Source organism: Somniosus microcephalus, chromosome 4, assembly GCF_052327205.1.
Source record: "Somniosus microcephalus isolate GS21.2 chromosome 4, FLI_Smic_1.0, whole genome shotgun sequence".
NCBI classification, from domain to species: Eukaryota; Metazoa; Chordata; class Chondrichthyes; order Squaliformes; family Somniosidae; genus Somniosus; species Somniosus microcephalus.
In genome coordinates, this window is record NC_140990.1 from 41,753,637 (window position 1) to 41,769,833 (window position 16,197).

At 50.2% G+C, this 16,197-nt stretch overlaps 1 pseudogene; it reads right to left on the minus strand.

The window, feature by feature from the left end:
* Positions 1-4,805: 4,805 nt before the first annotated feature.
* LOC147118719 (uncharacterized) overlaps positions 4,806-16,197 on the minus strand; it is a 119,811-nt pseudogene continuing 108,419 nt past the window's right edge.

The following is a 16,197-nucleotide window of genomic DNA, read 5'->3' on the forward strand; positions in this document are numbered from 1 at the left end:
GAGGTCTCGTATGGAGACCGTGTCCTCCCGCCCGTCTGGGTATGCCACGTAGGCATACTGGGGGTTGGCGTGTAGGAGGTTCACCCTCTCGACCAGGGGGTCCGTTTTATGGGTCCTCACGTGCCTCTGCAGTAGGGCGGGCCCAGGAGAAGTCAGCCATATCGGTAGCGAGGTTCCCGATGTGGACTTCCTGGGGAAAACGAACATTTGCTCATGAGGGGTGGCATTAGTGGCAGTACAAAGCAGTGACCGGATGGAGTGGAGCGCCGCAGGGAGGACCTCCTGCCAGCGAGAGGTCGGAAGGCCCTTAGATTTCTCTCTTTCCACCTGGCCGTTCCCCCGGGGGTTGTCGCTGGTGGTCCTGCTCGTAGCAATACCTCTCGTGAGCAGATACTGCTGAAGTTCGTCGCTCATGAAAGAGGAGCCCCGGTCGCTATGTATATAGCTAGGGAACCCGAACAAGGTGAAGAGGTCATTCAGGCATTTGATGACCGTGGTACTGGTCATGTCTGGGCAAGGGATGGCAAAGGGAAAACAGGAGTACTCGTCAACTATGTTGAGGAAGTACACGTTGCGGTCAGAGGAAGGGAGAGGCCCCTTAAAGTCGATGCTCAAGCGCTCGAAGGGGCAGGTAGCCTTGATCAGGTGTGCTCTGTCTGGCCTATAAAAATGCGGTTTGCATTCGGCACAGGTTTGGCAGTTCCTGGTCATAGTCCTGACCTCCTCGATGGAGTAGGACAGGTTGCGGGCCTCAATGAAGTGGCAGAAGCTGGTGGCCCCGGGGTGGCAGAGGTCATTGTGGAGGGTCCGCAGTCTATCAACCTGCACATTGGCGCATGTATCTCGTGATAGAGCATCTGGGGGCTCATTGAGTTTCCCGGGCCGGTACAAGCTATCGTAATTGTAGGTGGAGAGTTCAATTCTCCACCTCAAGATCTTATCGTTCTTGATTTTGCCCCTCTGCTTATTATTGGACATAAAAGCAACAGAACGCTGGTCAGTGAGAAGGGTAAATCGTTTTCCGGCCAGGTAATGCCTCCAGTGCCGCACCACGTCCACAATAGCCTGGGCCTCTTTTTCGACAGAGGAGTGTCGAATCTCGGGGCCCTGGAGGGTCCTTGAGAAAAAGGCCATGGGTCTCCCCGCCTGGTTAAGGGTTGCAGCTAGGGCGAAGTCGGACGCATCGCTCTCCACTTGGAAAGGGATGGACTCATCCATTGCGTGCATTGTGGCCTTCGCAATATCACTCTTGATAAGAGTGCTGGCTGCACCCACCTCTGATGCCAGGGGGAAGGAGGTGGACTTGATGAGGGGTCTGGCTTTGTCTGCATAGTTGGGCACCCACTGAGCGTAGTAAGAGAAAAACCCCAGGCATCTCTTCAGTGCTTTTTGGCAGTGGGGGAGGGGGAGCTCCATAAGGGGCGCATTCTGTCGGGGTCGGGCCCAATGACTCCATTCTCCACTACGCAGCCGAGGATGGCAAGGCGCTTGGTGTGAAACATACATTTCTCCTTATTGTATGTTAGATTCAGCCACTGGGCCGTACGGAGGAATTTCGCTAGATTAACGTCATGGTCCTGCTGGTCGTGGCCGCAGATGGTGACGTTATCCAGATAGGGAAAGGTGGCCTGCAGCGCGTTCTGGTCGACCATCCAGTCCATCTCCCTTTGGAAGACCGAAACCCCGTTGGTGACGCCGAAAGGAACCCTAAGGAAGTGGTAGAGGCGGCCGTTTGCCTCGAAGGCAGTATACTGGCTGTCCTCATGGTGGATAGGGAGTTGGTGGTATGCTGACTTAAGGTCAATGGTGGAGAATACCCTGTATTGCGCAATCTGATTGACCATATCAGATATGCGGGGAAGGGGGTATGCGTCCAGCTGGGTGTACCGGTTTATGGTTTGGCTGTAGTCAATGACCAGGTGGCGTTTATCGGCGGTCTTAACGATTACAACCTGGGCTCGCCAGGGGCTGGTGCTCCCTTCGATAATGCCCTCCTTCAGGAGCCGCTCCACCTCAGCGCTAATAAAAGCTCTGTCCCCGGCACTGTACCGCCTGCTCTTGGTAGCGATGGGTTTAGAGTCGTGGGTGAGGTTAGCGAACAGGGGAGGGGGGGGACTTTGAGTGTGGAAAGACTGCAAGTGGTGCGCGGCGGGTGATTTAAAAACTGTTGGTTGCAGACTGTGAGTGGGGGGAGGGGTCCACCATATGCCAATGTGACACTTTTGAGGTGGCACTGAAAATCCAACCCTAGCAGAATGGCAGCGCAAAGACAGGGCAGGACAAGAAGTTTAAAATTTTTATATTCGGTGCCCCTAACCGAAAGGGTCACCACACCGTAGCCGCCAACGTCCGTTGAATGAGACTTGGACGCCATAGAAATCTGATGGCGCGTTGGCAGGATGGTGAGGGAGTGGCTACGCACCGTGTCGGGGTGAATAAAACTCTCCGTGCTCCCGCTGTCAAACAGGCAAGTAGTGGCGCGGCCATTTACCGTAACGTCCATTATGGACCTGGACAGATGATGAGGGAGAGCTTGATCCAGCGTAACGGAGGCCAGTGTATGGCTGAGTGAGCCGATATGGTCGTCAGACGAGACGGTGGTCGAGTCTGCAGACAAAATGGCAGTTGAGTGCGGTGGGCAAAATGGCGGCGGCCATGATTCCGATCCCCACACGGCCGGCGGTGCACAAAATGGTGGAGAAGATGGCTGCCCCAACGGTTCACACGCGGCGCTGCTGGCGTTCACGGGTTTCCCTCTGCAGGCGTTGGCGTAATGGCCTTTCTTCCCGCAGCCACAGCAGGTAGCGGTCTTCGCCAGGCAGCGCGCTCTAGGGTGTTTTAACAGGCCACAGAAGTAGCATTTTTGGGCCTGGTTATGGGACATCATTGCAGTAGTTGGTACCGGGGGCGGCGGTCCCAGTTGATTTCGGGACATTGCTGCAGTAGTTGGTACCGGGGGCGGCAGTCCCATGTCCCAAGGTCGCGATGGCCATGGCGCAGCACCGTTACGTGAGTATGCTTCGAGGTTTTGGTGGGCCGCATCTAGTGAGAGCGCGAGGGCTACGGCCATCTTCAGGTCGAGCTCCTTGCTTTCGAGCAGTCTCTGCCGGGAGTAGTCGGACTGGAGGCCCTTAACGAAGGCATCACAGATAAGTCCCTCCGCGTGCGCAACAGCCGTTACCGCCTTACAGTCGCAGTCCCTGCAGAGTGTCTGTAACGCCCGTAAAAATGTCTCTACCGATTCCCCCGGTTGCTGCCTGCGGGATCCCAGGAGGTGTCTGGCGTAAATCGTATTCACTGGGCGCTTGTATTGCCTTTTAGCAGGTCGAGAGCTGCCGTGTACGTAGTAGCATCCCGGATGAGTGTATATACTTGAGGGCTCACCTGGGCGGTCAGAACTTTTAATTTGTTCTCCTCCGATGTCACGGCAGAGGCTTCTAGGAAGGATTCAAAGCAGCTCAGCCAGTGTTCGAAATTGGTAGCTGAACCCGCCGCTTGATGGTCGAGGGCCAGGCATGCTGGTCTGAGGGCTCGCAGCAACGCCTGCTGCTGTTGCTGTTGTTGCTGCTCAGGTCCCGACGTTTTAATTTTAGTTAATAAAATTGATACGCTTATCAATTATTCCATAAAAGGCGATGAATTAGGATAGTAATGAAAAGGTTTTTATTAACTAAAGAACAGAGCATGCCTCTCGTGGGCGACTGGTCCCAAGAAGGAAGTGGGCTGCCGAGCAGCCACCTTTATACCAGGTCACGTAGGCGGAGCCAGCTGAGGCATGCATTGGTACACAGTGAGTAGCAAGAGGTAACAATGTGCCAATAACGATAACAGTAGTGAACCACAGTGAACAACAATGAAAACAATAACAGTGGTTTACCACAGCTGTGTTGGTATGTCGGGAAATAATCATCACGAAAAGACATTCATGATGTTGAAGAATTGAATTCTGACACTAAACAGTAGGCAGGACCAGAGAGTGGAAGGGTGTAGAAGATGGGGAAAGGAATATTAAAATGTGAATGAGGCCTGATTTCTGAAGCCATTAACTGCACCGATGGTGGAGATCGATGTTTCCGGGGCGTGCTGTGTTTGTTTTTCAGCGCCACGTCCTTTTCTACTATGAGTGAAAATTGTAAGGACAGTTTTTCACGCTCTGCTGGTGTTGAGCTCTTGTTATCGAGGATCCGCCCTACATCTCACCCTGGAGGCTTTGAACCCGCTCCCCCGCTCTGCTCCCGGGGACTTTAAGCGAACGAGCGGTAAATTGCTGAAAAGCGCCGATGCGCCGCTCCCTCCATTCTCCTTCATTGCAAATCCAAAATCTGATGATTATGAATCTTTAAAGAATTAATTACTGGCAGAAATAAGGTCTGAAATCAACAGATAGAATTAAAGACATTTTAGATACAAACAACAAAAGGGGTCAGTGTTCGAAACGCTGTTTAAATTACAGGGAGAGTTTATTCTTTAAGTCTGTTCAATTGTTTGTTCAGTAACAGCAGATATCATCGTTCTAATATCACGCATCTATAAATCACTCCAATAAATTACGGAATCGTTATTTCACTGAATCGTTAGGGAAAGCTCACTGGAGTCGTGATTACCAGTATCCTGAAGGTAAGGCGAACCAAATTCTAGAGAACGAATTGACCCCGGAATAAAATAATCCCGTTAGCAACCCTCTGCTTCCCGGTTACAATAAACAGACAAGGGTTCAATCCCACCGGTCTCTAAAAGCAGAACCATGTAGCTATGTAGCTCGGGGTGTTTCCATTCACTGACAGCCAGCTCACCACCGACCGGTCTCACAGCACCACTGGGGCCACTAGGAAGTGAGGTCAGAGCATCCTGAGACACGACAGCAGGTTTTTGAGGGCGGGGATTAGAACGGGAGTCTTCAAATATCCAACACTCTCTTTTACAGAGCGGACAGCGACAATGCGGCTACTCAGCATCTGGGTTGTGTGGGGGGCATTTCTGACAGGTAATTGTGGACCAAACACATTTCAGCTTTTCTCTCATTTCTAACATGTTTTGAATCTGAATTTTAAACACCCGCCGGTCTGATCTTTTCCTGTTTGAACATGTTTTTCAGACCTGAGTCTTGGAGATTCTGTCACTCAGCCGCTGTCCTCAGGAGTTAAGACAGAAGGAGAAGCGGTGACTTTAAACTCTACCTATGATACTACACAGAGCGGCTATTTTTTATACTGGTACCGGCAACACCCAGACACACAGCCCGTGTTTATACTGAGGAAATACTCGGGCGGTGCTGAAGATAAAGCAGAATTTGCTAAAACCCGTTTCTCTGCTGAGCTCCAGACCCCGACTAAATTCACCAGTTTAACCATCTCGGGGCTACAGCTGACTGACGCTGCCGTGTATTACTGCGCCCTGAGACTCACAGTGATGGAAAGCAGTCAGAGCCCTGTACAAAAACTGCCATTGGACTGTAGGGCGGAGCTCCTGTCTGTAGGGGTTGTGTAGAATCGCGATGATGCAGCCACAATGAGCAGCGCGCTTTCAGGCGCTCAAACACACGCCGAGAGGAAACCAGATTAACCTCAGATCAAACTGTCACACAACTGTTTCCAGGAGCGGCCGAGAAAACAAACTGCAGAATCCAATCGGCCCGAAAGATCGATCACAGAATGAACCGATCGGTTAAACTGTCCTTTCTGCTTCTGATCAGCTGTTTTCCCTTAAAGTTATGGATCGAGTACTAAAAGGTGTCAGTTAAATAATATTAACACTTTAGTTTGAACACGACATGATTGGACTAATCCTTACCGACAATAAGCACCCCAAACACAACCCAGGCACTGAATAGCCGCATCCACATCAATGGGGCGGAAGTGGAAAGGGTGGCCAGCTTTAAGTTCCTCGGAGTCCACATCACGGAAGACCTCTCCTGGTCCCTCAACACCTCCTCTCTGGTGAAGAAGGCCCAGCAGCGCCTATATTTCTTGAGGAGGCTGAAGGGATGTAATCTGTCACCCCCGATCCTCTCTAACTTCTACCGCTGCACTATAGAGAGCATCCTGACAAACTGTATCACGGTATGGTACGGCAGCTGTAGCTCCCATGACCGGAAAGCCCTGCAACGGGTAGTCAAAACTGCCCAACGCATTACCGGCACCCGGCTACCGACCATAGAACATATATATCAGAAACGCTGCCTACGGAGGGCACGGTCCATCATCAAAGACCCTACCCACCCCAGTCACAGTCTGTTCGCCCTCCTACCATCTGGAAGACGCTACAGATGCATTCGCACCCGTACGACCAGATTTAGGAACAGCTTCTTTCCCAGGGCTGTCATCCTACTGAACTCCACAAATAAACACTAAAGCCTGCACATCTGCCAATGCACTTTATTATGGTCATATTTATGCTAATATATATGTACAAATGTATGTTGAAATGTTAAGTGTCCTAATCCAAATTGTACACTCTCGGGAGCCGCAAGCCTACATTTCGTTGTACTGCACTTGTGCACTAACAATGACAATAAAAGTTGATTTGATTTGATTTTTTTTGATTTGAGTCCGAACCAGTCGCTCCCGTTAAAAGCCTGATCCCGGACCGGAATAGACCTCGTCAGTGGTTCCTATTGGTTCAAGGTCACTCCCCAGTGATGTCTGGGTTTCTTTTTACATTCACTCCGATAATACGAACCAGGTACTGTGCGGTCTGCCCGGGGTGCTGACTGTACCAGAACACATAAGTTCTACTGTCGCTTGATTTCAAGGTGCAGGTTAGAGTGACATTATTTTCCTCTTCAACCGTCATTTCAGGGACCGGCTGTTCCACTGTGTCTTGGTGGCTCCATTCTAGCATGAAATAATAGCAATACTCACCACCATCATCATCATCTCAATCAACATATTCATCGTCATTTCACCAATAATAACATCGGGGTTACAGGAGTCAGGGGGAGAATTCATTTTTACTGGGAAAGAAATATTTACTGAGAAGTGATATAATGATGAGGAGCGGTGCGATACGGTTCTGCATGATTTCCCTGAGTCTGTAACTCTGCAGTCCGGAAAAGGCTTTGTCGGAGCAGAAATAAAGAACCCCACCAACTGCACTGCTGATCCAACCAATGCCAAACAAGGAACAGAGGCCGCAATCTCTCCAATAACACGGGGCTGGCAAGGCGGGTCAGAGCGAGAGCAGCAAACGGAAGCTGTGGGTGGGGCTGCGAATTCAGGGCTCTGTGTAACCGCAGAAAGTGCGCGGTGTCGCTCAGCTGCACTCGGAGCTGATGGAACGGAAAGGGCGATGGTTGGGTCTCGAGAAGCCTGTGGTAAACCTGCTACTGCTCACTGAGACAGTGACTGGGACCAAATAGAGTGAGACGGAAATGAAGGAAGTATAAGAAATACAGTGTTTAATCAGCTATAATATAGGTTTTTGAGACACAATATCTGACTCACGTGTTTTTATATATGATCAACAAATGCTAATTCCCCTCAATCACCTCATACTAAATCGATATAACAGAATCCGCCAGCAGAGGGAACCAAACTGAAGCAGCGGGCTTAGAAAGTCACGTGATGCAAACGCCAAAGCCAATCGGTAGTCTGAGTGACGTCATAACGAAGTCAGCCTCCTGTGGGGTGCGGGTGGACCAATGAGCTGAACAGCCCGGATTACCGCTCTCCTCAATCTCTGCCTCATTCCAGTCCAATTCATTGCGACGGATCGAGTCACTCGTGTTGCTAATAATACTTGCGGCTGTGTTCGACAGTAAGTACTGGATGATATAAAATAACACACGTTAACCGATTGATGCAAAGATCTTGTGTAAGGATTTAATGCAATTACTCATGAGAAATATCCACATGATGGGCAGCTGGGTAGATGGGAGGCTAGAGACACAAGTTTAGATCGATCCAGTTTAACCGTCTGCTGTTTTGTTCCCTATCTTCACAGGCGGACTATGTGCAGATCCAGCAACACAGTCTCTGGTGACAATCGCCGTGTCAGAAGAGAGTTCGGTGCAGTTAGATTCCGAATATACAGCCCCGAATATTTACACTATGCAATGGTACCGACAGAAACCGGCACAGCATCCAAGCTGGATAATTAGCAAACTAGTAGCACATAAGGGTGAAGAAGACTCAGGAGAATATCTGGCGGATTCTAACACATCTAGAAAGCACGGTTACTTCAATATAAGTGGCTTGAGTGTGGAGGACGGGGCGGTCTATCACTGTGCAGTGAGGCATAGCGTCAAATACAAGCAAAGGCCCCGTACACAAACCTCAGCGAGTATTTACAGCTCCATTAAATGTTCTTTGTGTTTGTATCTGTGGTTTACTTTGACCTCAAGCCCACAGAGACCAAAGACTGTCAGGTTTCTGTATCAAAGATGATATGGTTGTCTTTGTCTTTGACCAAATCAGCGGAGAACTGATCAGGGAAATCTGGTGACTTGTCTCCCTGTCCCGAGCAATATCTCGTCAGTAAATATCACGGAGATTACCAGGAATACTAGATGGACCAGTGGAGGTAGGGAAACCTATCGTATGTGGTGAAACTACAGCTGAGTATCAGGGTCTGTTCTTCCACAACCGTTCATTCAGACGGATCCTGGGACACTGAGTCTGCGCCACTCGTTCATGTAACAAAACACAGACTGTCAGTCTGGCAGTAAAGATAACCCACGAAACATTTAAACACAGACTCACTGGGCAGCACGACCATTATTATCAGTAAGGAATATGTGAGCACATGATGCCTCGTTTTGAGTTCGACAGAAAATAGAAGCATTTTTATAATATGTTGACCCTTCTCGTCTGATATTAAAGAGAAAACTGAATTCAGGAGCAGGCTTCACTTACTGGGAGATTGGTGGTGGCTCCCATTGTTAGAAAACACTGAGCGCTCTGATAATGGCACAGCCTGCAGTTGTTGTAAAGTTTGTGCTGATCTTTGCTGCATTGTGTCTCCACCGCACAGAAATAGGTGGTGGTGTCTGTCACTCGAGCGTCGCTAACAGTCAGAGCACTGCGCTTCTCTACTGAACTGAACCGAGCCGGGATCCTGCTCTGATCGCTGGTAGCGGTCGCCAGGTGCTGCACGGTTCGCCTCGGGTATTGTCTGTACCATTGTAGGATCCGTCCTAAGATTGTGGTGGAACAGGTCAACGATGCAGTGTGTCCCTCGGGAACAACCACTGACTCGGGAGACTGCCATACCTCTTCACTGCCAGTGGCACCCGAGAAGAGTGTGTAGATATAATCTAATCTAATTAATACAGCGCAGTTGATTATAATTAATACAATACAATTTAATATAATATAACATAACATAACATATCATAATAAAATATAATACAATACTGTAGAATATAGTATACAATACAATATAACACAATGCAATGTAATATAACATAACATGATATAATATTACATAATATAATATAATACAATATAATAAAATACAATATGTAGCATAACATAATCTAACATAACATAATAATATATCAATAAATATTATGTATCTACGATGTAAAATATTCCCGATAAACAGCGATTGTGACCACACCACTAAGAAATTCAGGGAGATAATCACTAAAGTGAAGCTCCGCTTAATGTCGGATCCTATCGATCTGTGTAAATTGACTGTCGGCAGATCTAGGCCGAGAGAGGCCCCTGACTGAGCTGCAGCTCGCTGACAGCGCCGTGCACTACTGTGCACTGAGGCCCGCAGTGAGAAGGGCCTCGGGACACCTTGTGCAGAAACCGCGTTCTGTGAGATCAGCTCAAAGGAGATACTTTAAACCCAGACACCAGATGGCGCTGACAGAGCGCGGATTCCCACCGCCGGTCACCTTACACCAACCAATACGTACTGACACTTTCTCAACATAAATTAACGTGAAATTGTTTTTTTACGTCATATTAATGCTCATTAATGTCATGCAATCCCTTACAGTTTATTAATTTCACAAGTTAGTTTAGTGTTAATGATCAGTGTGCCTGCAGAACCTTGGGATCGTTTGCAGTGTGTTCTATTTCCCAGCGCTAGTCTCAACCCCTGGTTTTAACCCACATCACTGTTGAAGATTTCGGTAATTATTGAATAATATAATAATTCAGCAATTCATGTCGCGAGCCTGCGTGCCCCGTATTTGTAACGAATGTGCAAATGGCGCAACCCTTATAGAGAGGCAGAGTTATATCATATGCGAAGGGGCCATTATTGTTCAATTCAGTTCCTCACAGGTGAATCTCACGTGTGACAACACCGCCCGCGGAAGCCCCGCCCGCGGAAGCCCCGCCCACAGCTTCGGTTTGCTGCTCTCGCTCTGACCCGCCTTGCCTGCCCTGTGTTATTGGAGAGATTGCTGCCTCTGTTCCCTGTTTGTCATTGGTTGGATCAGCTGTGCAGTGGGACGGTGATCTGTATTTCTGCTCCGACAGAGGATTTCCCGGACTGCAGCGTTACAGACTCAGGGAGCATCATGCGGAACCGCCTCGCACCGCTCCTCATCATTACATCACTTCTCAGTAAGGATTTCCTCCCCAGTGAAAATCCATTCTCCTCCTGACTGCTGTAACCCAGCTGTGATAACTGGTTAGATGATCCTGAGGATGATGATGGTGATGATAATGGTGATGTTGATGATATGACTGTTACTATTATTCTATGTTAGAATGGAGCCACCAAGACACAGTGGAACAGCCGGTCCCTGAAATGACGGTTGAAGAGGAAAGTAATGTCACACTCACCTGCACCTTGAAAACAGGCGACAGAAGCCCTTATCTGTTGTGGTACAGTCAGCAGCCCGGGCAGCCTCCACAGTACGTGATTCATCTTATGAGAGGGATAGTAAACTGGAACCCCGACTTCACTGACCGATTCTCTTCTACGTACCATTGAACTACCAAGATTACCGAGCAAACGATCGGCAAAGCCCTGATCTCCAACATCGTCGTGTATGTCTGTGCCATGAGCCCCACACTGCTGCAGAGATATTGCGGATCCCGTACAAAAAACCACACTGAAAGTTCCAGTTAGTGCTCACCAGGGGGCGCTCTCACACCCATAAACAGCAGCGACAATTCAGCCTCCACAGTGACAGTCACAGGGACATTCTTAAAAGGGCAAAAAACACAATACTCAACAACACCAGGTGAACTCCACTGGCGTAATTATATTGGTGATTTCAACTCCCATTTATAATTTTAAAAAACTTCACAAATCCATCGGTGGTGCCTTACCTCCCCTCATGTCTTTCGATGCCCTTTCCCTGCCTGTCCCTTCTCATGCCTTGTCTCTGCTCCTCACCCGTAATCCTCTGAACTTCCTTCAACCAGTCTTTAGTTTAGCGATGTAAAACCTTTGCTGCTTCTCTGTACATTTATTCAGAACCGCTCCAACACAACTTCCCATAAACAGAAACTGCAGACAGGTCAGTGAGCAAACACGGGATTTCTCACCCTTTTCACAGACACCTGGACAATTCTCAGAATATCCACCAGAGGGCGGAAGGTCACAATATTTATTCTTTTGACCCAGGCCCCGGGCAGTGAGTTAAAAGCTGTTTCTCCAAAAGTTGTGTCTATTTTGGAATGAATTGAAGATTAATATTTGAAATCCACAATGCGTTGTTGATACGCTTATGAATTATTCCATAAAAGGTGATGAATTAGGATAGTAATGAAAAGGTTTTTATTAACTAAAGAACAGAGCATGCCTCTCGTGGGCGACTGGTCCCAAGAAGGAAGTGGGCTGCCGAGCAGCCAACTTTATACCAGGTCACGTAGGCGGAGCCAGCTGAGGCATGCATTGGTACACAGTGAGTAGCAAGGGGTAACAATGTGCCAATAACGATAACAGTAGTGAACCACAGTGAACAACAATGAAAACAATAACAGTGGTTTACCACATTCACCCCTTGTTTAAAATTGAGTCCGGCGGGGTGAAGTGTGCTAAAAGTTCATGTAGGTAAGTCTATCAGGAGGCCTTGTATGCCATCCTGATCGTCGTAGCAGCGGCGGCGGTGGTGCAGTATCCAACGTCGAATCTGGTGTCTGAGTGGTCAACGAAGGGTCCTGGGGCTCCAGCATGCCGTCTACAGGGGTTGGGTTGGGAGAAGTGGTGGGGAATAACGGTGGTGATTCAGGGGCGCCCGAGGGTGCGAGGTCTCGTATGGAGACCGTGTCCTCCCGCCCGTCTGGGTATGCCACGTAGGCATACTGGGGGTTGGCGTGTAGGAGGTTCACCCTCTCGACCAGGGGGTCCGTTTTATGGGTCCTCACGTGCCTCTGCAGTAGGACGGGCCCAGGAGAAGTCAGCCATATCGGTAGCGAGGTTCCCGATGTGGACTTCCTGGGGAAAATGAACATTTGCTCATGAGGGGTGGCATTAGTGGCAGTACAAAGCAGTGACCGGATGGAGTGGAGCGCCGCAGGGAGGACCTCCTGCCAGCGAGAGGTCGGAAGGCCCTTAGATTTCTCTCTTTCCACCTGGCCGTTCCCCCGGGGGTTGTCGCTGGTGGTTCTGCTCGTAGCAATACCTCTCGTGAGCAGATACTGCTGAAGTTCGTCGCTCATGAAAGAGGAGCCCCGGTCGCTATGTATATAGCTAGGGAACCCGAACAAGGTGAAGAGGTCATTCAGGCATTTGATGACCGTGGTACTGGTCATGTCTGGGCAAGGGATGGCAAAGGGAAAACAGGAGTACTCATCAACTATGTTGAGGAAGTACACGTTGCGGTCAGAGGAAGGGAGAGGCCCCTTAAAGTCGATGCTCAAGCGCTCGAAGGGGCAGGTAGCCTTGATCAGGTGTGCTCTGTCTGGCCTATAAAAATGCGGTTTGCATTCGGCACAGGTTTGGCAGTTCCTGGTCATAGTCCTGACCTCCTCGATGGAGTAGGACAGGTTGCGGGCCTCAATGAAGTGGCAGAAGCTGGTGGCCCCGGGGTGGCAGAGGTCATTGTGGAGGGTCCGCAGTCTATCAACCTGCACATTGGCGCATGTATCTCGTGATAGAGCATCTGGGGGCTCATTGAGTTTCCCGGGCCGGTACAAGCTATCGTAATTGTAGGTGGAGAGTTCAATTCTCCACCTCAAGATCTTATCGTTCTTGATTTTGCCCATCTGCTTATTATTGGACATAAAAGCAACAGAACGCTGGTCAGTGAGAAGGGTAAATCGTTTTCCGGCCAGGTAATGCCTCCAGTGCCGCACCACGTCCACAATAGCCTGGGCCTCTTTTTCGACAGAGCAGTGTCGAATCTCGGGGCCCTGGAGGGTCCTTGAGAAAAAGGCCATGGGTCTCCCCGCCTGGTTAAGGGTTGCAGCTAGGGCGAAGTCGGACGCATCGCTCTCCACTTGGAAAGGGATGGACTCATCCATTGCGTGCATTGTGGCCTTCGCAATATCACTCTTGATAAGAGTGAAGGCTGCACCCACCTCTGATGCCAGGGGGAAGGAGGTGGACTTGATGAGGGGTCTGGCTTTGTCTGCATAGTTGGGCACCCACTGAGCGTAGTAAGAGAAAAACCCCAGGCATCTCTTCAGTGCTTTTTGGCAGTGGGGGAGGGGGAGCTCCATAAGGGGCGCATTCTGTCGGGGTCGGGCCCAATGACTCCATTCTCCACTACGCAGCCGAGGATGGCAAGGCGCTTGGTGTGAAACATACATTTCTCCTTATTGTATGTTAGATTCAGCCACTGGGCCGTACGGAGGAATTTCGCTAGATTAACGTCATGGTCCTGCTGGTCGTGGCCGCAGATGGTGACGTTATCCAGATAGGGAAAGGTGGCCTGCAGCGCGTTCTGGTCGACCATCCGGTCCATCTCCCTTTGGAAGACCGAAACCCCGTTGGTGACGCCGAAAGGAACCCTAAGGAAGTGGTAGAGGCGGCCGTTTGCCTCGAAGGCAGTATACTGGCTGTCCTCATGGTGGATAGGGAGTTGGTGGTATGCTGACTTAAGGTCAATGGTGGAGAATACCCTGTATTGCGCAATCTGATTGACCATATCAGATATGCGGGGAAGGGAGTATGCGTCCAGCTGGGTGTACCGGTTTATGGTTTGGCTGTAGTCAATGACCAGGTGGCGTTTATCGGCGGTCTTAACGACTACAACCTGGGCTCGCCAGGGGCTGGTGCTCCCTTCGATAATGCCCTCCTTCAGGAGCCACTCCACCTCAGCGCTAATAAAAGCTCTGTCCCCGGCACTGTACCGCCTGCTCTTGGTAGCGATGGGTTTACAGTCGTGGGTGAGGTTAGCGAACAGGGGAGGGGGGGGACTTTGAGTGTGGAAAGACTGCAAGTGGTGCGCGGCGGGTGATTTTAAAACTGTTGGTTGCAGACTGTGAGTGGGGGGAGGGGTCCACCGTATGCCAATGTGACACTTTTGAGGTGGCACTGAAAATCCAACCCCAGCAGAACGGCAGCGCAAAGACGGGGCAGGACACGAAGTTTAAAATTTTTATATTCGGTGCCCCTAACCGAAAGGGTCACCACACCGTAGCCGCCGACGTCCATTGAATGAGACTTGGACGCCATAGAAATCTGATGGCGCATTGGCAGGACGGTGAGGGAGTGGCTACGCACCGTGTCGGGGTGAATAAAACTCTCCGTGCTCCCGCTGTCAAACAGGCAAGTAGTGGCGCGGCCATTTACCGTAATGTCCATTATGGACCTGGACAGATGATGAGGGAGAGCTTGATCCAGCGTAACGGAGGCCAGTGTATGGCTGAGTGAGCCGATATGGTCGTCAGACGAGACGGTGGTCGAGTCTGCAGACAAAATGGCAGTTGAGTGCGGTGGGCAAAATGGCGGCGGCCATGATTCCGATCCCCACACGGCCGGCGGTGCACAAAATGGTGGAGAAGATGGCTGCCCCCACGGTTCACACACGGCGCTGCTGGCGTTCACGGGTTTCCCTCTGCAGGTGTTGGCGTAATGGCCTTTCTTCCCGCAGCCACAGCAGGTAGCGGTCTTCGCCAGGCAGCGCGCTCTAGGGTGTTTTAACAGGCCACAGAAGTAGCATTTTTGGGCCTGGTTATGGGACATCATTGCAGTAGTTGGTACCGGGGGCGGCGGTCCCAGTTGATTTCGGGACATTGCTGCAGTAGTTGGTACCGGGGGCGGCAGTCCCATGTCCCAAGGTCACGATGGCCATGGCGCAGCACCGTTACGTGAGTATGCTTCGAGGTTTTGGTGGGCCGCATCTAGTGAGAGCGCGAGGGCTACGGCCATCTTCAGGTCTAGCTCCTTGCTTTCGAGCAGTCTCTGCCGGGAGTAGTCGGACTGGAGGCCCTTAACGAAGGCATCACAGATAAGTCCCTCCGCGTGCGCAACAGCCGTTACCGCCTTACAGTCGCAGTCCCTGCAGAGTGTCTGTAACGCCCGTAAAAATGTCTCTCCCGATTCCCCCGGTTGCTGCCTGCGGGATCCCAGGAGGTGTCTGGCGTAAATCGTATTCACTGGGCGCTTGTATTGCCTTTTAGCAGGTCGAGAGCTGCCGTGTACGTAGTAGCATCCCGGATGAGTGTATATACTTGAGGGCTCACCTGGGCGGTCAGAACTTTAAATTTGTTCTCCTCCGATGTCACGGCAGAGGCTTCTAGGAAGGATTCAAAGCAGCTCAGCCAGTGTTCGAAATTGGTAGCTGAACCCGCCGCTTGAGGGTCGAGGTCCAGGCATGCTGGTCTGAGGGCTCGCAGCAACGCCTGCTGCTGTTGCTGTTGTTGCTGCTCAGGTCCCGACGTTTTAATTTTAGTTAATAAAATTGATACGCTTATCAATTATTCCATAAAAGGCGATGAATTAGGATAGTAATGAAAAGGTTTTTATTAACTAAAGAACAGAGCATGCCTCTCGTGGGCGACTGGTCCCAAGAAGGAAGTGGGCTGCCGAGGAGCCACCTTTATACCAGGTCACGTAGGCGGAGCCAGCTGAGGCATGCATTGGTACACAGTGAGTAGCAAGAGGTAACAATGTGCCAATAACGATAACAGTAGTGAACCACAGTGAACAACAATGAAAACAATAACAGTGGTTTACCACAGCTGTGTTGGTATGTCGGGCAATAATCATCACGAAAAGACATTCATGATGTTGAAGAATTGAATTCTGACACTAAACAGTAGGCAGGACCAGAGAGTGGAAGGGTGTAGAAGATGGGGAAAGGAATATTAAAATGTGAATGAGGCCTGATTTCTGAAG